The 23,054-nt window shown below is 36.3% G+C and overlaps 1 non-coding gene across 1 annotated transcript; it reads left to right on the top strand.

Annotated features, from left to right (window-relative positions):
- The first annotated feature begins 205 nt into the window (after positions 1–205).
- On the top strand, positions 206–312 carry LOC132684430 (U6 spliceosomal RNA). Its single transcript, XR_009612653.1, has one exon. It is a non-coding gene; the product is annotated as a U6 spliceosomal RNA (small nuclear RNA).
- Positions 313–23,054: the final 22,742 nt, after the last annotated feature.

Genomic DNA, 23,054 nt, shown 5'->3' with positions numbered 1-23,054 from the left:
AAAAGTCTAGTAGAAGTTTATTCCCGGTATTCCCCTGGCAAAAGGACGTAGGAGAGGGGATTCCCCCACAGCATTACAGGAATTTCCGCTACCTTCTCCCACAAGTACAGGGAAATAAGAAACTCCTAACAGTAATCCAGAGTACTTATGACTAACAAGAATATAAAAAACCCCTTGATTAAAAAAAAAGAAAAGAAAAAAAAAAGTATTCCCTTCAGCAGCACATACACTAAAAGTGAAATGATACAGAGGAGGTTAGCAAGACCCCTGTACTAGGATGACGTCCAAATTCTCGAAGCATTCCATATTAAAAAAAAAAAAAAAAAGACATTATGTCTTTGTATAACCAAGCCATAATGAGGACAAAACACATTTTTTTAAATGACCTAGGAAAAAAAATCCCTTGAATATATGTACTCTCATATTATCTAGCATCTATCTATATAATTTCACACTCCCAGAGAACAGAGACTGATTCATTCTCTTGTCTTCCTGGAGATATTAATGGCATCTTCTAATGTACTAAGGGTTAAGCAACTGAGATAGTCCTGAAAAGAGATTGCCTAAAGGAAACTACAGCAAATAGATTACTTGTTAAAGACACAAGGGCAATTTATAATAAATTATATTTTAAAGTGAATAATTCGGGGCGCATGGTGGCTCAGTCAGTTGAGCCTCCGACTTCGGCTCAGGTCATGATCTCACAGCTCGTGGGTTCGAGCCCCACGTGGGGCTCCGTGCTGACAGCTCAGAGCCTGGAGCCTGCTTCAGATTCTGTGTCTCCCTCTCTCTCTGCCCCTCTCCTGCTCATGTTCTTACATTCTCCCTCAAAAATAAATAAACATTAAAAAAACATTTAAAGTAAATAAATAAAAAATAAAGTGAATGATTCAACTCTAATAAGACTATTTGTTAAATTGGTATTTAGTTTTTCTATCTTATATTTACTTGAAATACAACAGTATGTGAGAAATACACAGACAGAGATGTCATTAAATAGTATAATATTTCAAATTAAAAAAAAATCCCACACCTTGTATATTAACTAGCAGATTTTACTATCTAATACAAGAGGCCATATTTGACTATTACATATTTTTCAAATAGAATCATTTGCATGATAACTTTGCTTCTGAAATGATTGCATTATATAAAAACTGAAGATAATAAAGTGGCAAGTATTATAATCAATGAAATGCTTTCCAAAATATGCTTTAATAAGCACACACTAAGTATCCAGTATTGCAGCTTATTAAATGATAACTTGCACACAAACACATTGCAATGAAGTTTTTTGAGACAATCTCAAACAAATTCCAAAAAAGCAATATTTACATACTATGGTTCAGGGAATTGATAGTAACACAAATGATCTGCCCGCAGGCCACTGTCTAGACCACAGGAAACCTGGTCAACAGCATATGGGACATCGCAAGGTGCAGACTCAGAAGTTTCCATAATGTCGTGGCCAACAGCTAGACACAGTGAGTCATGGCTGCAACAGTAACTGAACCCACAGTACACGGGCTGTTAAGCAGTATGGACACAGCTTCAAACCAGATCAGGCCAAACTAACATCTTACAGCTTTAAAGAACAATTTATCCTTGAGCAATAAATCAGTGGAATTTAGAAAGCTTTGCTACAGCAAGAAAAGTATGGAAAATTAAAAAAAAAAAAAAAAGCTTTCATGATTAATTTTAAAATAATGCTGTGGTCCTTCAAAGTGATTGGTTCTCAGCGAAATCAGGCTGAAGCCAATCATCACATGGCATTAATCTGGTCATAGGATTTGGTTCAGACGGGAAGGCATGTGACCCTACCAGCCAAAGGCATGTGAGAGAAATGTGTTTGGAAATACGGGGGAAATGTGTCTCATTATTGTTTTCTATGTCTCTCTCTCTCTCTCAGGAGAGCCACTGGGAGGTACATTCTCTCTTCTGCATGTTACCTTCGCCTAAATATTGGCCCAGAACTGGTACCACCATGAGAAAGAGGCCACCATATGGAGTAAGGCAGTGACAAGAGAATTTCAGAGAAGACCTAGACCCAGAAGTTAACACCAACCCTAGACTCTTATTTGTGAGAACGAATTCATATTCCTTTGGTTGAAGTCTTTTTGTATTGGGCTGTTTTTTACTGAAACCAAAAATTATCCTAATAGAGAATCCATTTCCCCTCTACCTAAATGCATTCAATTAAATATCCATGCAAAAGCCCAGGACCTCACTTGACTTTATTCTTTTCAATACCCTCCTTTGTACCTCAGACCTTTCTTACATTTATTAATGTTTTTTTTTTTTTTCAATATCCCAAACACTCCACCTGGATATTGTGATTTATTCGATTTTGTTAATAAAATGCCCATTGACTTGAAAGCGTCCTGAGATTGAATATGTTCAATATTCAAAAGATAAAAGAATAGATACATAAATACTATTTTTCACATTTAAAGTTTTTTCACATTTGTCTTTGAGAGAGAGACAGAGAGAGAGAGCTGGGAAGGGGTAGAGGGAGAGGGAGAATATTAAGCAGGCTCCACCCTCCAGCATAGATCCCAACAAGGGGTTCGATCTCACAACAGTGAGATCGTGACTTGAGTCCACATCAAGAGTCAGACACTTAACCGACTGAACTGCACAGGCACCCCAAGTTGTTTCACATAATTTTTATCTATATTGACAGAAACAGAAGGCTATGGGAGGGGGGATTCTGAATGTAATTATTGAATCTACTTAATAAGGTGGGAAGTAGGGACCATTTTCTTTTTTTTTTTTTAATTTTTTTAATGTTTATTTACTTTTGACAGAGAGAGAGAGAGAGAGAGAGAGAGAGAGAGCATGAGCAGGGGGAGGGGCAGAGAAAAAGGGAGACACAGAATTTCAAGCAGGCTCCAGGCTCTGAGCTGTCAGCACAGAGCCCGACACGGGGCTCGAACTCACAGACTGCGAGATCGTGACCTGAGCCAAAGTTGGACGCTCAACTGACTGAGCCACCCAGGCGCCCCGGGACCATTTTCAAACAATATATTTGTTAGTAGTTGCCATTTCTAAGAGGCAAATATCAAAATATAATCCTTTCTTCACTGTGACTTCAAACTGAAGAAATCTATTAATTCGTCGATTCCTGTGATAGTTTCATGCAGGAGTTGGTGAAAATGGAAGTAAAATAAAAACCGATACATAAACTGCCTCAGAGGAGTTTCTGTGGACTGAATGTACAGGGCCAGAGGTAAAGAGAATGAAACTTTGTGCTGTTTGTCTTCTGCTAACCCTGGCTGTTAGGGAGAGGAAGTATAGCATCACAGTGCGTTCCCCAACAGAATAGCAGAGCTGTTATTTCAAAGACTCATGGGTTCTTTCTCTTGCTAAAAGATGGAGACCAGACAGACCGATAACTTTCTGTTACTCAGGTCAGACTGCTGTTGAACAGAATGTGTTCATGATTTGTTCGTTTGTTTGCTGCGATCCGCAAAAGTAAACCAAGAGCTTGATTTTACAGGAAGGAAAACTAGAATTTAAGGGTTAGAAGCTGACAGGTAATTGAGAGGACAGAGGTAAATAAATGTGGACAGACTGGGGCCCAAGAAAGAGGTGGGAATGGGTGTTCAAGGACTGAAGATCCTTGTGGTGGGAAACCGTCTGGGTGGCTCAGTCGGTCAAGCATCTGCCTCTTAATTTCGGCTCAGGTTATGATCTCATGGTTGGTGAGTTCGAGCCTCCTGTGGGGAGCTGTGCACCTACGGAGCAGAGCCTGCTTGGGGTTCCCCCTTACTCGCATTCTCTCTCTCTCTCTCTCTCTCTCCCTCTCTCTCTTAATAAATAAACATAACAAATACTTGTGGTGGGAAATGGAAGATAAATAGGACCAGTGCATTAACTGTTCGGTGTTAATAATAGTTCCTTCCCTTCATCTTATTTTCATATTTTTGTTTTTAAATAATATACCCCATTACTCAATGTTTCAGTAAAACTCTGCCTCACAGGTCACCAATGTTTTTAAGCTACTCTCGGGACAAAAGCTTTGACGACAGTGTTCAGAAAGAGAAGAATATGCGGGCCCTTAAACCAAGGTTCAAAATAAATTAACCTATCATGGAGATGGGCGTGGAGAAAGCAAATATGCTGGAAAAACATGGAAAGAATAGGGAGATGTGCAGGGCGCCTGGATGGCTCAGTCTGTTCAGCGTCTGACTCTTGATTCCCTCTTAGGTCACGATTTCACCTTTTGGGAGATCAAGCTCCACGTAGGTACTGTCAGTTCAGAGTCCCCTTGGGATTTTCTCTCTCCTCCTCCCCCTCTCTTCCTACCCCTTCCCCTCTCCCCCTCTCTCTGTCCCTCTCTCTTAGTCTCTCAAAATAAATAAATAAACATTTTTTAAAAAGGAACAGGGAAAGTTCCCCCATGCGGATGAGGAGAAAAGTTTTGTCACTGGATGTTAGCTTAGAGTGACCACAGAAAATCAGAGGAGCTGCAAACACAGTGACATTTATGCAATAATGAGGGAGTGTAAAATACAGCCCAGCAGTGAGAAATAAACCTTTTAAAATCAAGTATCCTAAAAGATACATAACTTACCTAAGTTTCCTTTGGGAAAGGAAAATAAGTTTTGGGTGTATATGTTTTTGATCACAAATATCAGTTTAGTTGACATAGTTTATTGGTCCAATTATATCTTGGTCTGTGTGTGTGTGTGTGTGTGTGTGTGTGTGAGTGTGTGTGTGTGTGCGTTTGAGTGTATTATGTGTACAGAGAGTTTAAACTGAGGCCAAAGTAGAGATAAAAATGTGTCAAGTTAACTGCCTTCTGTGGTGAAACTAAATGTATTTCAGTATACAATTCATATACATACACATAATGAATATATATATATATATATATATATATATATAATACAATGATAATCTAACATAGCTCATTTACTCATCAAAGAGGCAATGGGAACTCTAATCTAGTAGAGCCAAGGTAAAAAGAAATTACTAGTCCATTTAGTTTCTTTATTTCTTTGGTTTCTTTAGTTTCTTTGAATATTTTAAATATTTAGTGACATTTTTTATCCTGCTAGTCTTTTTTGTTCTTCATAACATTGTCATCCCATGTCATCTGGTTAGTTTACAGCTTGGATTATAACTACAGCTAAAAATTATAAATGCACAGAAATTATTTTATCAGAGTATTTTTTAGGTAGGGTTTATTCCTCCTCAAAATGACCTGTAAAATGCCAATAGCATAGTTTATTGATTAACCTAGGGAAAGTTTTCCTCTATGCCTTTGTCCCTGCAGGCCACCTGATTGGTGGCATACTACAGAGTATCCCATTAGGGAATTTATTTAATTCTACTTCATCTGTCTAAAGTGTTCCTTTCTTTGTGTGATCTAAGCTATAATCACTTTCTCATTGTTCTATTTCACTGATGAACAACATTTCAAAATACCATTAATTGTCCTTCTGGCATTACTATGTCAGGAATATTGTTTGTTTAATCATTATACGCTCAGTATCTTGTAGGATGTGAAATAATATATTTAAATCTTATTTTTTATCTTGCTCTCTTAAAATAAAAACTGATATTAAAAATTAAGGTGCCTTTATTTGACAAGGTAACGTCTTGCAAATTTTTTTTCAAAAAACGATGGTCCATCTCGAAAACTTATAGACCATTTTATTTTAGAAGAGGGTTGACAAACTAATATCAGAAGATACTCAATAAATATGCTTGAAGCGAATGTAAGAAAGTCAATATTAATGTGAACCATGGGGGGTAATGTTTCATGTTTCCTTCTGCTATGGCTTACTTAAGTACAGTGATTTCTTTCTTTACTCAGTATTGTTCAATATAATATATAGACCTGTAAATTATGAACTTCACTTAATTAATTTCTTTTTTTAAATTTTGTTTAATGTTTGTTTTTGAGAGGGAGAGCACAAGCAGAGGAGGGACAGAGACGGTGGGGGCCGGGAGGGGGGGAGGGGGGCAGGACAGAGTATCCAAGGCAGGCTCTGTGCTGACAGCAGAGAGCCTGATGTAGGGATCGGACTCACAAACCGTGATATCATGACCTGAGCCGAAGTGGGATGCCTAACTAACTGAGCCACTCAGGTGCCCCCCTGTTGTTTTTTTGTTTTTGTTTTTTTTTGTATATGACATTTACCTCTGGCATTTCACCAAAGTCTATTTTACCAAAACGTATTTTAACTTTTTATTTTAATTTGAGAGAGAAAGAACAAGCAGAGAAGAGGGGCAGAGGGAGGGAGAGATAGAATCTTAAGCAGGCTGCTCATTCAGTGCAGAGCCTGATATAGGGCTCGATCCCATGACTCTGGGATCGTGACCTGAGACGAAATCAAGAGTCAGACGCTCAACCTACTAAGCGCCCTCTGAAATACATTTTAAAAGTGAAGCTTTGAAAACTTTATTAATAGCTTATTTTCATTGAAGTTTATTTGGTGGAACGAGTAAGAAATCAAACTTTGAGCATGTCTTAAAATAGCGTAATAATTGGGCCAACACATTTTACATCCAACAAAAGTACTGGAACAAACTAATTGACAGACAAATATATTTACAAACTCTCGGCTTATTAAATTCAGATGCATTTAGAGGAGCATTGGAAACATCTGTAGCTATTCCAAATCGCATTGTCTCTTAGCCTTGCAAGGAAAAACACGATTTATTTTTCATTTTCATGCAGTCCATTCTAGAAGATAGGTGGAGGAAAGAGCTCACTCTGTATTGTCAGGGTCATCATTCACAATTCCCACCCCCCACCCCGAAAGACTGTAGGCAAACTGCCCAGGTCCCTTATTTTTAAGGAAGGGAAACACAGAAGGATGATGGCATAAACATACCATAGGCAAAGAACTGACCATCTTCTATGCTATTATTTGCAGAGCTCAGTTACCTTGATAGAGTTAGAGTTTCTATTTCCAGGTAAAGGACGTATTTTAGCCAGGCACACTCGCTCTGAGTAATCAGGCCTAAAACTTAGAAAAATATCATGACAAGTGAGACTGCATGGCAAGCAAGGAAAATAAATTATGATTTCAAAGCTCTCCATGTTTTGTGTTGGAAATTTTTTAAAATAATAAATCATTATTAATAATGCCAGATCTGGATCAGGGAAGTAATATTTGTATGAACCCGAACTGATTTATGAAGCTTTCAACACTGCAGCCTGGCCTGAGAACCTTTCCGGAGGCACCTCCTCTTTGTCACCAAAGCAGATGACCAACTTACACACGCAAATGAAAAGCAGATTTGGGTTATAAAACAAAAGAACGGATTCGGCAAGCTAAACTTAAATTATTAGCTTAGCGTAGGCGAGCCTAACAGTAGCTATTATCAAAATTGAGACCAGCCCACCCTTGTGAGATACTGTTATGTAATATCTGCAACGCATTTTTAAATCCATTACATAAAAATATGTGCTTGGGGTGGCTTGGTATACGAGCTTTGTGACAGTATGCTGATTTCTCTTGCCACAAGGAATCAAATTAAATACCGTGCTCAAGTACATGGTTTCCAGTGACACATATTATCCTCCTATTCTGGCTCAAAAGTGGCTCGGAGTCCCTGCTCAAAAGTGTCCCCCTCACCTGTCTTTCACATGCATCAGGTACCCGAAACCTCCCGAGACAATTAAATGGAAATGTCTTCTTATCCAGTGTTACTTTTGCCTTAATCATCATTCTTTGGTGATAGTCACCAACATTAGAATTTCTTTTACGCAGATTCTCACTTTTCCTAGTACAGATGCAGAGTGGGTAGAAATGAGAAGAAACTGCTAACTGCATACCGTGGATCATTTTGTGTGAGTGTTGGGAGCCGCACCGGTTTGACATCTACATAGCTAGTACTTTGAGGAGTAAGTTGGGAACGTGAAATTGATGTCTACAAACAGTATGATGACATCTATAATTCCTTAACAGCTTGACTAAAATCAGTGCCTGATGTATAACGCAAAATTAATCTCACACGGTGAAGGAACCTTGACATTCTCAGGTCAATTGAGGCTACCGATCTTCTGACATCCTCTGATGTGGAGTCGTCGTTGAATCATAGGCAATATAGTTCCTCTTATGAATAATGGAATCAGTCATTCTATAAATTTAAGGATTAAAATTATCATTCAAATCTCAAGGATATTCCTTCATAAAAGCAAGCACATATTAGACCTACTCAGAAAACCAGCTAGGTTATGAGAATGCATGAATCCTAATGGATGTTAAAAGCTACAGGAAACCAGCATCGTCAGTGAAATAAATCACAGTTCAAAATTCCAAGATTTTCCAGCGTTCAGCTGATAATTTATGCAGCTCACAAATACTGTAACATATTTGTGAAAAGTTATTTCAGATTTATTTTTATGAAAAAAAATGTCTTTTATGATAACATTTTACCAGTTGACAATTCTGAGCTTACGCAAATAAAATATGGGTGAAAAATAAGCCTGTGATAAAATCTTGGACGGTTAAAACGATGAAAAGTTGCAGTACTAAATCTCTTTTTCTGATATAAATAATTTCATTGGAACTCATTTGCTTCACAGTAAAATGAGCAAAACAGCAGCAACAACAATAACAAAACAAAAGTAAAGCTTCACTTGTAAAATTAAGATAACTTTATTTAAGACGTATTAAAATTTCTTTTATACTTTGTTTGCAGAGATTTCTCATGCTTTGTAATTTTTTATATCTAATAGTAATCTTGTGACCAAACAGTTGGCTAAATTTTATTAAGTGCTCTACGATTAGCTTTTTCCTGCATTTTATTGAATCGACCATCCTTCAATTTTCATAAATATTTGAAATCCCTTCTGCTGAAATGTTATACATCTTGTGCAATTGCACTCAAGTGTGTGGCCATGTGGCAAACTTTGTGTAATAAAATGTGAGTGGAAGTGACATGCTCCCCTCATCCCTATGATATGACACCTGCCATTGTTCCGACAGAGAAATTCCATCCAGCTGTATTCTTGAGTGAGGATCACGGCTGCACCAGAGCCGAGATGGACAAGTAAACATATGCTTCTGTTGTAAGCCACTCCTTTGGAGATCATCATCAAATGACTCTGCCCTTTTTTTTTCCCTGTCATTTTCAATCTCAGCTGCTATTTTCCAGATAGTTCTCAAATTTTCTGTTCCCACTGATGTCATACTTTTCCCAGAACCTGAATCCGAGACATTCTCTTGCTTATGGATAGTTCATTTGCATTTGCCATGCCAGAAAACTGGAATGAAGGACTGGTAGAGGCAACACGAGAGTCTCTTATCAAGCTATGAGCAGTTGGGGCTTGAGTCTACTGAGACCCACTGAAGTAGCTGAGAATTTGTGGTGGGTGCCTCCTACAGGTAGTTGTCCGCTTGAAAAGAATAAAAAAGAGAATATTTATTTACCCTTTGGTTCCTGTTCTTCCTCTCCCACTGCTCAGGAGTTGTCCTGTGGGTGTTAATACACCTGCACGTTCTAGTTTGCAGGACTGGGGAAGGCAAAACATCCAAAAAGCTTTGGGGCAGAAAGCCAGCTGAGGAAGGTGTTGGTTAGGGTGCACCTGTGTGAAACTGGCTTTCCCAGCGATGGCTGCCGGATGGATTGTTCATTTCATCTAAGTCACCATGTCTATCAGCATAAAGTTGGTAATGATACCCTTTTAGATTCCTTTAAGAAACCTATAAAGTCTCTATTTTTGTAACCTCTTGCGTGTCTGATATTGACAGAGTCTTTCTTATGATTTTCATGAGCAAACTTGGTAGGGATTACCAAGTTTATTAATTTTTTTTTCTTTTTTTGAATTTTTTATGTTTATTTTTGAGAGAGAGAGCATGCAGGGGAGGGGTAGAGACAGAAAAAGACAAAGAAAGTGAAGCAGGCTCCAGGCTCCAAGCTGTGAGCAGTTGGGGCTCGAAGCCACGGACCACGAGATCATGACCTGAGCTGAAGTCGGACGGTTAACCGACTGAGCCACCCAGGCACCCCTATTAATTTTTTCAAACATGCTCTTTTCATTATGTTAATTTTCTTTATTGTGTGTCTATTTTCGTATTGATATATTTTATCTTTACCTTGTATTTTCTAACTACGTTGGGTTTAATTTGCTCTTTTTCTCTAACTTTTTAAGGGGGAAATTAGATCATTGGTTCTCAGCAGTTGTTGTTTTATAAAATTATGTAGTGGACTCTTGAACAACTGAGGGTTTAGGGGCGCTGACCCTGAGCAGTCAGAGATCTGTGTATAACTTTTGACTCCCTAAAAACTTAACTACTAATAGCTTGCTGTGGCCCAGAAGTCTTAATGATAACATAAACAGTCAATTAACACATATTTGGTATATGTATTTTATACTATATTCTTACAATAAAGTAAGCTAGATTAAAAATGTTATTAAGAAACTCATAAGGGAGGGAAAGTGCATTTTCAGTACTGTCTGGTATTTATCAAAAAACCCCATTCATATATAAATGAACCTGAGCAATTCAAACCCACTCACAGGTCAACTGTACTTATGAAATTTCCCTCTTTATTTATGGTAATATATTTTGTCTTAACAACTTCCACTTAAAGTTAATATAACCATTCAAGCCTTCTTTTCCTCAAAGCTTGCATTATATGTTTTTGTTGTTGTTGTTGTTCATTTACTTTCAAACCATATTTGTCTTTAAAATAAAAGCCTGTTTCTTGTAGATAGCATATACTTGGTTTGGTTTATGAGTCCATTCTGAAAATATAACTTTTACTTTGATCATTTAATCTATTAGAAATTAATGTAATAAATACAGTTGTTTTTGTGGTAAGCATTTTTTATGTTCTCAGCTTTTCTGCTCTGTTTTTACTCCTCTGTTTCCCTTTTACTATTACTTGTTTAAATTATTTGAATAGTTGTTAGAATTCTATTTAAATTTTCCTGTTGCCTTTTAGCTCTTTTCTGCATGATTGACCTAAGGATTGCATTATACAACCTTAATTCTGCATAGTTTATTCAATAATGTACTACTTTGTCTAAAATACCAAAATCCTGCAAATAAATATGTCATAAATTCTCTTTTTTATGTTACAAGGGTTACATTACACTTACAAACCTACAAGACAAAGTTTTTTCATACATATGTAGAGATTGTCAAAAAAATCAGAAATGGAGAAAAGAAAAAATACTCTTTTCTATCTACTCAGATATTTCAGATGTTCTTTCTTCTTTTCTGAGAACACAGCCTTTCCTCTGCTATCATTTCCTTTCATCCTGAAAACCTTCCCTTAGTATTTCTTTTAGGGCAGATCCGTTAGTGATGAATTCCTCTGGTTCTCTGTTACCTGAAAGTATCTTTATTTTACTTTCATTATTGAAGAATGTTTTTGATGGATATAGAATTCTGGGTTGCCAGTGTTTATATGTTTGTTTGTTTGTTTGTTTGTTTGTTTCCAGCTTTTTAATGATGTTTCCGTCTTTTTTTTTTACTTTTTGAGAAGGAGAGCACATGCGCAGGTGCATATGAGTGGGAGGGGGACAGAGGGAGATAGAGAATCTTAAGCATGCTCTGTGCCCAGCATGTAACCTGACGCCCAGCTTGATCTCATGACCTTGAGATCACGACAGGAACCAAAATCATTAACCGACTGAGCCACTCAGACACCCCTGTTCCTGTCTTTTCTTGTCCCCAAGGATCTGCTGAGAAGTCAGCCATTAATCGAAATTTTGTCTCCTCTTACATAATGTGTTAATTTCCTCTTGTTATTTTCAAGATCTAGTTTTTGTCTTTGTCTTTGTCTTTCAACCATTCGAATGGGATACACATACATTTAAGCTTCTTTTTCCTCTCTCTACTTGATATCCACAAAGCGTATTATGCCTGTCATTACATGTGTTTCATCAAATTTGTAAAATATTTAACTTTATCTCTTGAAGACTTTTGGTCCTCAAGTCTTTCTTCTTCTATTATTCCAGTTACATGTGCTGTAATGTTTGAGATCATCAGACAAGTTCTCAAGTCTCTATTCCTTTTTTTTTTATTCTCATCATTTTTTCCCTTCAATAGTTTTCATTGATTTATCATGAAGTTCATTAAACTTTCCTCTGTCACGTCTATTCAGCTGTTAAGTCCATCCAAGGAAATCTCTTAATTTCAGAAATTTCATTCTTCAGTTCCAGAATTTTCAATTGGTTCTTTTTTATTGTTTCTATTTCCCCATTTGACATCCAGTGTGGCATAGAACACATTTCCAGATGAAGTAGAAAACTGGAATAATATGCAAAAAGAACACCAAGACAGAAGACAGAATACACGTTTCATAAGGGTTTATATAATATGTGTGAGTATTTTTGCCATGTATTTGGTTATGAGAACTTTGGGAAATTTTGAATATATATTAAACTGTTATGAAAATGTTATGTTGCTTTTGTTACTAGGTAACATAGTACACTAATGTAACTATTGTTAATTCTTGGCATATGACCATGTGATGAGCTTATGCTCGATTATGTCATTCCTAAGGCATCTTAATTAAAAACAAACCTTCAGGAGGGAGTGTTCCATAGATGTATTCAATGCCATCATGGAACTACTGAAATAATTTTACTACTGTCATTACATTAAGGAAAGATAAAGAAGTATAACTCTGATAAAACAACCAGTGTCAGTGTAAGTGGGTAACATAATTTAATCCTGCATATTTTGAGATATTTTAAAGAAAAGATAAAGTACAACAATATTTTAGATAGTTCTTAAAAAACAGTGACAAAATGAGATTAAATTGGCATATATTTATTGTTAATTGAGGAATTTTAACTACTGAAATAATTTACAATAAATAAAATTATGACTTGGTTTTATATAAAAACAGTTTTGATCTTATGTTAGGTGTGCGAATAATGTTCTAAAATGATGTACGTAAATGTATACACGCATCCTGTGTGTGTGTGTATGTGTGTGTGCATATATGTGTGTCATCCACACAGACAGCATTTTATTTACTGGGTGATCTCAACTTTCTTCAACCTGTAAGTGAACCACAATATCTCTATTCAGCCTCATGGACTACAACAAAGTTCATGGGTAGAGCTCCTGCACATTGCTCACAGAAAACCATCTCAAACATATATGCAATATCCAATGACAGAGAATTCTGGCCCATTCACATTAGAGTAGGAATAAAGTATTTGGAATTCTAATATGAATCTGGTTACTGTTTAAATTAATGGAAGCTAAAAATCTCAGCATAGCATGTATACAATAACACAATCATATCTAAACAAAAAATGAATGCAATAAAAATAGAGAAAACCATTCTAGGCAGGAAAGAATATTTTGTCAGGCTAATTCTCTATTTTTTTTCTGCTGAAATTTTACTTTCCTTTAGGTTACTAAGCCTTACTCTAACATTATTGATTTCACCCAACTTCCAAGAACTCCTTCCTTGATCTCTAGCTTACATACAAAAAAGGATGTTTCCCATTTTTCCCATTTGTACAAAATAAAGATGATATATAAAAATCATGATGGTAATAATGCTAAAAATATATCAGTCACGTCTCTTCCATAACAATTAAAATTAATCAAAACTACACTTGATCCCCATTGCCAATCTATCTATCTATCTATCTATATCTATTCATTATCTATCTATCTATCTATCTATCTATCTATGTCTGACCTTCCAAACTAGTACGAGGATACTAGACTAATTTGGAAGGTCAGACAGAGCAGGTTCAAGTTACAGTTCTTGCCAGTGATTTAGTTGATGTTAGAAAGGCCCTGACCTGCTCACCATTGTTTCTCTTATTCATTAAAATCACAGTATTTTCAACAGAAATCTGTCTTTGCCTTTCTCTTGAAGTTCTCTTCCAGTATAGGCAAGTTATCAGAAGGCAGTTCAAAACTTAAGAAATAATTGGCCAACAATCACAGCAGAGAGATCAAATCTCTTCTCTAGAACTGGAAAACTTACGGAGAATCACTTGTTTCTGTTCTCTCTGACCCCTCTAGCATGTATCATGTCATATCTTATCATATTCTTTCAAGGAAGTCATGAGTATAACCTCTAGAAGGAGTGAGATTGGATAGGGTCATCCCTACCAATGGCACACGGAATGAATTTCCACAAGAAAGAAGGAATCTGCTGCCAGCAAGCAGAAGAAAGCTGCATGGACTGAAACAACAGTTTTCCACCATATATTACAATAATGAAAATAAAACTATTTTTCTTGGAAACAAAAAAAAATTAAACACTAAAATAAATGAGGTGAATTTATTTGAAGCAAAATAAAAACATTGAGTGTACATATTATGTGACTCTATCATAATCACATTTTAACAAATATGTTCATTTAAAAAAAAAGTTTACTTATTTTGAGAGAGTATTCCAGCATGAACAGGGGAGGGGCAGAGACAGAGAGAGAGAGAAAATCCCAAGCAGGCTCCACACTGCCAGCGCAAAGCCTAATGTGGGGCTTGATCTCACAAATCGTGAGATCATGACCTGAGCTGAAATCAAGAGTCGGATGCTAAATGGTCCCAACAAATATGTTCTATCTTCTTGGATTCAGCCTCATACAAGATCTTCTATTGAACGGTATTTATTAATGCCTTAGAGTCCATGAAAAGTCTGTCAATATGTTTAAAAAATTTATTGCCTATCCTTTCTTTCTTGCTAATTTTCTTAAATCTTTATTTTAGTCCATAACCAGGTCTCTTACAATATGACAGCACCTTCAACTGGTAAGATCGAATATTTTCATAAGTAGATAAGTCAACTTATTTAAAACCTAATTAATTTTTCCAAGACTGATTCAATATTATATTTTAGATTAATATTATAGAATCAATATTATAGAATCAATATTATAGAATAGATTAATATGAATAATAAAAATAATATATCAGAAAGAAGAAAGTTATTTTTATATCACTACTTTAAGTGTATTTTTAAAAATTGTATTAAAATAAGAATATTAGTCAAGACAGGCTAGGTTAAGCTGCAGTAACATATGACTCCCAAATCTCAGTGTCTTAGTTCCCCCAAATCTCCCTTTCTGATGGCTGTTTGAGACACTCTACAGAATAATTTTCTTCCATAAGCTGATTCAGGTTTTTGGGTAGCTTCCATATTACAGAAACTCCATACAAATATGTGGTTTGTCTATTGCCATTTCAGAGGGAGAAACAGAAAAAGAAAGAGAGATACAGTCTGGAAGATAAAATTATTCTCTTGGGTAAATTTTACCTAGAGTCAATTATCCAAACTCATCACTGGCCATATCTAGAGGTGAAAATTCAACTCTTATGTTGCCTGGAAGGTGAAAAGAACCAGACTCACTGAGATTATTTACATGAGAAATACCTATGTCTGTCTGTCTGTATATACGTATCTATCTTCTTACCTACATGTGTGTATATCCATATGCATATATATACATATTTATATAAACACACACCATAACAAAATGTATTCTTATGGGACAATGCTAGCAGGATATCTATCAAAGGCATCATGACATGTGCCTTCAACTTCTACCAATGAATGTTGTCCCGGATGTCCTAATCAATGTAATTAAAAATAAATAAATAAAGTAAAAACCTTAAGTCTATTATTTGAAATGTAGAGAACTACTAGCAATTTTTTCAAAAAATTGATTTGTATATTTAGAAATAAAAGACAAATAATAAGGAAACATAAGAAATAATATTCAGCAATTGGGATAGTTAAAACATAATTCATGATAGATTCATTATTTTATTGCACAAAAATAATAGCCAGTTGATATTATGGACCCAAAGGTAATATTTTCCATAAAAATTTATTTACTATATATATATATATATATATATATACACACACACACACACTCTATCTATACATATTCATATGTATCCATATGTATCCATATATATCCATATATATATATATATCCATATATATATCCATATATATATATGGAAGTGAAGAAAAAATTTTAATTATGTATTATGGCCATAAAATAAACATATGATTAAAAGTCATCTAAGATGTTAAGCATAAAAATAATTAGGAAATCTTTTGAAAATTATAAACGTTGAGGGAAGATGTGACTTATATTTGCAAAGTGAAAAACTATTAGGCATGTATCTGCCTTAATAAGAAAACGGCCATTTATTATTTAATGTGCAGCATGGTAACTATAATTAATAATACCGTACTATAGTATTTAAAAAAAAACATTTAAATACATCATCTGGCGATAGTCATAATAAAAAACATGGCTGTTGAAAGCTACAGCAGATTCAAAGTTTTTCTTACAGCAAACCCAAAGATATGTGTTGGAGGGAGCTTAGCCTCTTAAAGAAGGAACAAATGAAGAGACACAGACAGGTTTAAAAAAAATCAGATTATATACAAATGAATTAAGGAGATATTTAGGAGCCAAACGGAAAGTTGGAAGTTCCAAATAGTCTCTGGACAGAGCCAGAGGGAAATTCCCCTTGTCGCCTGACTGAAACGTGCTAGGACTCAAGGAGCCTCAAGAAAATAAGAATAAAAGGCTGCCACTCAGTCATGCAGAAGTGGAGACGGAGACACAAGCCAGAGTTGATGTTTCCCTGATCTTGGTCTCATCCTCTCCCGCTCCTAAAACCTAACTTGGATCAAGCTGACCATAGATACCATTATGGACTTTGCAAACATAAATAAATGTCAGTTTTGGCTGAGGCCTGTTACGGAGGGAAAGGCGGGAAACATGTTTGCGTGGTCAGAAATTTAGGTTGATACTTATGGACGCTTATCATTCAAATATATTTAAATTATTTATTAATAACGGAGGATAGACTTGTCACCACATAGAGATGTGAGGAGGGAAAGCTGGCTGGCTCATGGATAGGAAGGAAGAGTCAGGGAGGAGGGATAGACGTAGCAGGCAGTGATGGAAACTTGCACCCCAACCTTGAAGCAAGTCCTAGACCAGAAGTCGGATGACCTAGATTCTGGTCCTGACTTTACCTCTTGTCCCTCTGTGATCTCAAGAAAACCGTTCATCCGATCTCCAGCTTCAATTTTCTCAGCTCGGAAAGAAGACAGTATTTTGAGGCAACATAGGTGCCTGTAAAGTTTTGTAAAGTTTTAAGCCCTCCATGAAACATATGCTTGGGGTTAATGTTCTTACCGAATGTTTACTCAACTCAACCAAAATTGGCTTGGAGTATCATAATGGCAACGTGACTGCCAATAAACACTAGTCAGACTAGAGTCATTTGTAAGCTGTGTGAATTCCTAATGGTAAAGGATCAAACCATAATGAAAGCACTGCTATGATTATTTCAGCTAAACAAGTTAAAACATTTCAAGTTTGCTTACATGACTCCAAAAGGAGATTAGGAATGACAGATTATTAAAGAAAAAAAGAAAGAAAGAAAGAAAAAATAAAACACCCATCGTATTAGAACTGTATGAAAAGCCATCACTCTAGAGCTGCCTGAAACAAGCAAAGAAGCATTCAACTTAACTCTTCACAATACAGATTGTCAGTTTGGAAACTCTTACTGAAGTCAATGTCTTCCATTTATTTTTCTCACTCTTTAGGTGATGTTAGGTAAGGTTTCTGGGGGCTCCTCGGATCCTATAGATTCTTTGTCTATGCGTTAAACCTGTTGGCATAAATGCCCGCCTGTTTTAATAGTCTAAGATTCTCCCCCTCATATATTGTGCCTGGCCAACTTTGCACAGCTAAGAATCACATAGAGAAAGGCATCGCCTGAGCCTTTCCAGTAGATATGATCTCCTCCAGGAAGTCACTGACTACTCTTGTAATTGTAATGTTGAAGTTATGATTCAACCGTTTTGTCAGAAACTTGAAATTCTTAGTCCTAAATTTATTTTTTTAATGTTTTATTTGTTTTTGAGAGAGAGAGAGAGAGAGAGAAAGAAAGAGTGTGTGACCAGGGGAGGGGCAGACAGAGAGGGGGACAGAGGATCCGAAGTGAGCTCTGTGCTGACAGCAGTGAACCCGATGAGGGGCTTGAACTCATGAACTGTGGGATCATATCCTGAGCCGGGAGCTGCACACTCACCCCACTGAATCACTCAGGAGCCCCAGCCCTAATTTTAAAATGACACACTTCAAAATTGTAGTGTCTTATCTTTTGTTAATAATTATACGTATACAATAAGTAATTGCCAATTCTGTAAAGGTAAGTCTAATCTATAAGGATGGAGAGCAGAATGTCCGGAACAGAATATGGGGAAAAAAGGTTGACTCAAAAGGGGCCAAGTAAACAGTTGATGGAAATATTTTACATCTTGTTTATATTTGTGGTAACACAAATGTATACATTTCTCAAGTCTTGCCAAACCATACACTTTAGATGAGTGCATTTTATTGTTTATTGTTTATACCAAATATTTCATTTTTAGGTTACAATTACTTAGTGAGTAGGTTACTGTGAAAGAGTGTTAGTTATATTATCATCTTTCCCAGTTCATATGTCTGTTAAAATCGATCATTTAAATGTGTGCAAACCAGTATAAATGCCCAGGAGAGTACCTGGTGTACTTTTAGGTATGTATTAAGTATTTGTTGAGTGAATGAACAAATATCACTTCCCGGCCCTTTGGCCACATCCTGCATTCTCTGAAAATATAAAGGAGTGAAAATTTAAACTTTGCATCTAATGATGATGGTAAAGGAGAAGCTGATCAATGAGAAAACTTTCTATAAAAATAACTTGATAACCATATATGTAATAGCAAATAATCCTGTAAACCCAGAACACATTTTAGTCAGATTGGCTAATTTTATTTGCTTCAGTTCCTTATTTGTGAACCTACACCTTGGGAATTATCTTATCTATATTTCTTGGCATAACTTCAATTCCTTTGATATTTTTCCAGCTAGACCCTTTTTTAATAGTTGTCTCTTCAAATTGCATGGGGATCTGGGAATCCCCTTATAATAACCTTTCAAAAATTACCCTTGAATTTCTTCCGAGCCCATAAAAACTAATCATGGCATTTCGGTGAAAGGATTTGTGGACAAGTAGAGGCATTCAGTTATGTATAGTTACCAGACATTAAACTCTGCTATTGATTCCAACATCTTTCTTTGTGTTTTCTTTTTGGACACTAATCATTCAGTCCCTAGCTGTACAACATTAAGCACAACACCAGAAGCCTCCAGGAGAAATGCTTTCCTGTGGTTTTTAATAGAGGACAGAGCAAATCTTGGTTTATAAAGAGATTGAAAAATATATTCACCATGTTTAGAGTTAATCCCAACTTCCTGACTAATTCCCTTTTCGAAGGGATTTAACTTTAAACCCTAAATCTTTGAGCAGACAAATGGAAACTTCAGAGAACAGTAATTATGAAAATTTTACAATAACCACTAGTTGAATGAATTTCCATACTAATCAATCTATTGATATAATATTAACATCCCAATTCATCTCATCTAGAATAGTAACAAGTCATAAAGAGAAAATGAGTAGCCACTTGAAAATTGCATTTGCTGAAATGCATGTGCTTAATAAATAGAAATATCTGTCATGATATTAAGAGCTAATGTTTTTCCAATGTTTACTCTTTGTAGACACTATTCTAAATGTTTTACTTACAATAATCCCACAAATCAGATATTATTACAAGCTCCACTTTACTTCAGAGGAAACTGGAGCCCAATGAAGTCAAAGTTGCTTGTTACGTAACTAGAAAAGATAGAGCTGAGATTTTTAACCCTAGATAATCTGGAACCAGAGTCTTGGCTCTAAATCATTACATTATAGGCTTCATCCTGTACCATGACTCAAAATTGTGTACTTGAAATTAAAATTTCTTTTCTCTGCTCCATATAATCTTGTGGACTCTGAACAGCTTGAGAAGGAAAGAAAAACCAAGAAAGGTTGTGAGTGTGTAGGTTTTTTTTCTTTTCCCAGCAGAAAAAAAGTTATAAACAAACATGATAGGATTCTTTCCTATTAAAAGGTTATGATCAAATAACAACAATATCCCTTCTTGAAATGTTAAGTTGATAAGGGCAACTGGGACTTACATCCCTAAAGGAAGATTTAAAACAGTGTGGAGAAGGTGGATTTATCAGTTCTCACAATCAAAGCATCATTGTCAAATATATTGAGGCCTTCCCCACATGGACACAAGGATGGAGGTACCATAATGGTGCCCGTGTATTGCCACCTTCTCTGTTACTTCCTTTGGTCCTTCAGAGACCCCAGCAGTAGTTTCTCTTAGATTGCTCATCATCCCCATGGACTCTGGCAGTGATGACATTGATGGTGGCTCCAAGATATCCCACCGATCAGTCACCACACGGCTGGGATGCCATAACCAGTCTGAGGGCTGAATTAGAATTGCACTAGATGCTTCTACAAATGCATTCAGTTTTCTCTGCTCTGCCCTTTACCTAACAATTGACTTCCTACTACAACAATGGTTTATCTCACAACATAATCTGCTGGAAATCTACAACAGGGAATATCAGCCATCTCCCACACAACATGTCTAAATCCATAACCAACTACTGTGCATTAAAACTGGTTTTCCCTTGAATAGTCCCCATTGTAATAAAAGGCAATACTAACCATTAAAATAGCTCTTAGGAGAAGACTCTGGCCACTGTCACACTGCTGCTTGAGAAATCCTCATAAAAGGCAAATCAGACCCTACGACAGGATGCCACACAGTGATGCATTGCCCGCTCATGCTCATTATTTCCCCAGCAAAAAGATGAAACTTAGATTATCGTAGAAGTCTCTCCCTTCCCCAGCCATTTCTCATTATGGACACTTCATTTCAAGCAACCTGATTTTCTTACTGCTACCAAAGAAAAGTGCGATTCTGTTCACTTGTGTTTTATTAAAACAAACAAGCAAAAAAGACTCTCGTTGTTGTAGTTACCTAGATGTCTTTTACACAATAATCAAAGTGGCCACGTTAAATTCTTTTTAAAGAGGATAGACATGTTTAAAGTCTCTATAGATCACATACTATATGTGTACATGTGCTAGAGAAGGCATACAGGTAACCACCAGAGACAGCTGAATTTGATTATTGCTATAAAAAACGCTACTCAATACAGTTTGCAAAAGAAGTAATTGGAAATGTAAATGAAAAGCGAAATACATGCTGAAATTGAACCTTGCCGGTCTGAATCTGTTTCTGTGTATTTAATCATGCAGCCATATTGTCTCTTCAGAAGAGAACACAATGTATAAAACACCCTAAAAAATGATGTCCACATATTAGGTGTGTGACTTTCAAATAGCCAATAAAATTTCCCAGAATACTAATCTTTTCAATATCAATAACAGATTTAATACAATCACCAGAGAAACCAAGCCAAGAGAGTCAGCCCTGGAGGTCAGGCCAGCTTGGTGGCCAGCCAAGAAATGGATAAAGGAATGTTCAGGGGCAGAGCGTAGGGGGTTGGAGTTTGTGGTCAGAGGGCCAAAGGGATTAGGGGTGAAGTATGGTCAAGGTTTACAGGTTGGGACATGGATCACAGAGGGCAGAACAGGGCAGGGAGTACAAGGAAAGAATTCCATCCAAGTGAGGAATCATGAAATGCACTGTTCCATTTTTAAGCTGCCAAAAATAAGAAGGTAGGCGTGAGTTTAGACAGGACTGTGGAAAACAGAGCTTTCTGGGTCCAGAAAAATGTGTGGGTTTACACAGCTAATACTAGGGTATCAATAGTTGATTTTTTTTTCAAATTTTTATTTAAATTCCAGTTCGTTAACATACAGTGTAATGTTAGCTTCAGGTGTGGAATTTAGTGATTCATCATCTCCATACAACACCCACTGCTCACATCTTAATCCCCATCACCTATTCAACCCATCCCTCCACCCACCTCCCCTCTGGTAACCCTCAGCTTGTTCTCTAGTCACTAGTTGATTTTTTTTAAATGTTTATTTATTTATTTGGGGGTGGAAAGAGAGAAATGGGGAGGGGCAGAGAGAAAGGAAGAGAGAGAATCCCAAGCAGGCTCCACGCTGTCAGTGCAGGGCCCGACATGGGGCTCGATCTCACAAACAGTGAGATCATGACCTGAGTTGAAATCAAGAGTTGGACACCTAACCGACTGAGCCACGCAGGTACCCCCACTAGTTGATTTTTAAACAAAGACAGTCTTGGTTTGAGATGCTTTCCTGGCCTAGAAAAGACTGCACCAGAATGAAGCTGGGAAAAATGTGATGGTTACAACAGAGGATTTATCTCCCATTGGGCACCTGAGATAGTCTCTTGTGTTTCTAGAGACAAACAGACATAGTTCCAATCTATGTTTTGCTTCTTAAAAACTATGAGATCTTAAGCAAGTTCATTACTATTTGTAAAGTGGGGATCATAAAAGGATCTGTCTTACTGGGATAGATGAAACAATAAAAATCTTTGGAACTTGAGTTGAATGACTGAACTTCCCCAAGTAGTTACAATCATTATGTTGATTAGCAAAAATCTAGCTAAGAATTCAAGTTAGAAAAAATTAAGTATGCTGCTAATTTGAGGAATAAATGAAACTGAATCCTCTCTACTACTTTATTCCTATTAGAGTTGATTTCTTAATAAATAGAAGAAGTTAATTTATCAATTAGCTGAATTAAATCTATTAATGAGTAGAAGAGTAGACTAGTTAACTACACTGACATTTTTTTGATCTAGGAGAGATATTCTTGGTCTGAATATCGCTGTCTTTTTCACATGAATATTTTATTGACTCACAGACACATTCATCAGTGTGACATTGGTAGGAGTTTGTGTAGAGCTTGATCGCAAATCTCTAATTAAATTAGTAATTTTCTGTGTTTCTGAAAGGTAAGAGATCAGAGCAGAGTAGCTGTTGGAATTGCCACATTGTAATGAATAGTGAAATTCCAGAGGCAAGTTTCAAGTTCAGAGTCAGGGTAGCCAAAGTAATTCTGCCTAAATTGTAATTCACGACTTTAGGAACAAGGTAGAACAAAGACAAGGCAGACACTTAGGATTGAGGGGTTATCAACTACACCAAAAACATTGGTTTCCAATGAAACTATCCAAATTAATGCCACTATTGAAGGTGATGCATTCATATTTATATTAATACTGTT

This window comes from Panthera onca, chromosome C2 (assembly GCF_046562875.1).
Source record: "Panthera onca isolate mPanOnc1 chromosome C2, mPanOnc1 haplotype 2, whole genome shotgun sequence".
NCBI classification, from domain to species: Eukaryota; Metazoa; Chordata; class Mammalia; order Carnivora; family Felidae; genus Panthera; species Panthera onca.
This window is presented reverse-complemented; position numbering and strand designations above follow the sequence as displayed.